This window comes from Vicia villosa, unplaced genomic scaffold (assembly GCF_029867415.1).
Source record: "Vicia villosa cultivar HV-30 ecotype Madison, WI unplaced genomic scaffold, Vvil1.0 ctg.003382F_1_1, whole genome shotgun sequence".
Classification (NCBI taxonomy): domain Eukaryota; kingdom Viridiplantae; phylum Streptophyta; class Magnoliopsida; order Fabales; family Fabaceae; genus Vicia; species Vicia villosa.
The window spans coordinates 81,779-83,539 of record NW_026706192.1 but is presented as its reverse complement, the minus strand read 5'-3'; the positions used below and the strand labels follow the sequence as shown (position 1 = coordinate 83,539).

At 41.1% G+C, this 1,761-nt stretch overlaps 1 non-coding gene across 1 annotated transcript; it reads left to right on the top strand.

The window, feature by feature from the left end:
* The first annotated feature begins 360 nt into the window (after positions 1-360).
* On the top strand, positions 361-467 carry LOC131640906 (small nucleolar RNA R71). The gene has a single exon (XR_009295378.1). It is a non-coding gene; the product is annotated as a small nucleolar RNA R71 (small nucleolar RNA).
* Positions 468-1,761: the final 1,294 nt, after the last annotated feature.

Here is a 1,761-nt window from a genome sequence, read left to right as displayed (position 1 = left end):
AGTTGGCATTCAGCAACTACATGCCCAGTCAATCCACAAATCTCGCAGTTAGGTGCTACAGCGGCAGCGGTGGCTGAAGGAGTGATGGTCAAATTCTCGATCTTTTGAGTTAAAGCGTCTACTTTAGCGTTAACGCGGTCTATACCACTAATTTCGTACATTCCTCCTTTGGTTTGGGCTTTCTCTAGAGCGGCGCGTTCTCCTCCCCATTGGTAATGGTTTTGTGCCATGTTCTCTATGAGTTTGTATGCTTCATCATGGGGTTTGTCCATTAATGCTCCGCCAGCAGCGGCATCTATAGTCATTTTAGTGTTATATAAGAGACCACCATAAAAGGTATGGATGATCAGCCATGGTTCGAGTCCATGATGAGGGCATATTCTAAGCATGTCCTTGTAACGTTCCCAAGCTTCGAAAAGCGATTCGTTATCTTTCTGGGTAAATCCGTTGATTTGACCTCTAAGCATAGCAGTTTTGCTAGGCGGAAAGTATCTTGCTAAGAATACTCTCTTCAATTCGTCCCACGTAGTTATGGAATTGGAAGGCAGGGATTGAAGCCACGCTCTCGCTCTATCTCTCAAGGAGAAAGGAAAAAGGCGTAATCGAATAGCTTCGGAACTAACGTTGTTGGCTTTGATAGTGTCGGCGTATTGCACGAACACAGATAAATGGAGATTGGGGTCGTCTACAGGGCTTCCAGAGAATTGATTCTGTTGAACAGCTTGGACCAGTGAAGGTTTCAGCTCGAAATTGTTCGCTTCAATCGCAGGTGGTGCGATACTTGAATGCGGTTCAGCGCGCGAAGGAGCGGCATAGTCTCTAAGAGGACGAATAGCAGCCATCTCTAACTTCGGGGTGATTTGATTGATTTGATCAGTAAAAATCAATTCCTGATTAATCGGAATTTCTGCTACTTCGGGAAGGTTGCGAGCTCGACGTTTAACGTTAATGAAACGTTCGATCTCGTTAATTCGTTGTATTAAGTCTCCTCCTTGTGAACGAGTATTTGGCATACAATCGTTCAAAAAGAAAGGGAAGAATTTTCCTAGTCTCTACGGTGTAACAGTGAGTTACGATATCGACTTAAATAGTCCCCGGCAACGGCGCCAAAAACTTGATCGCGACTTTACGTGTCTATAAATCTGATAACTGCAAGTGCACAGTCGTGTCGTGTAGTTTTAAAAGATATCGAATCCACAGGGACTATGAATCGATCTACCGTTATCTAAGGTTACTATGTAAAGCTAGGAGTACTAAAATTTCGATTGTTCCTAAGGGAAAGTGATTGTGAGAGAATAAAGAATAATAATAAAAGACAGGTATCAGTATGTATTTCGTTTAACTAAAGGTAATCCGAAGGTCCATTGGCTTTTGCATAATTAAATTAAAAATCTTTACTAATTGCAATTGGTTAAAAATCCTCGTCTCAAACTTTCGCTCTGTTGAGTCAGACTACTATCCTAATCCTAATGTACGCTTTCGCCATCCCATTAGATTTTAGAAGAGCTTTTTGGAAACAATGTAATTAATAAAATGCCTATTTTACGAGGTCGTTATCTATTTAAATCTCCTAATCTCAAACTTTCGCTCTGTTGACTCGGAACATGCTAATATCCCTAACGTACGCTTTCGCCATCCCGCTCGAGTGTAAAAACAATTTTTGAAAATAAATAAGTTCCAATTAGTTTTAATACGCTTTCGCCATCCTTAAAACTAATGTCCTATGTCTACTATCCAGTTAAAGATCTCAAACTTTCGCTC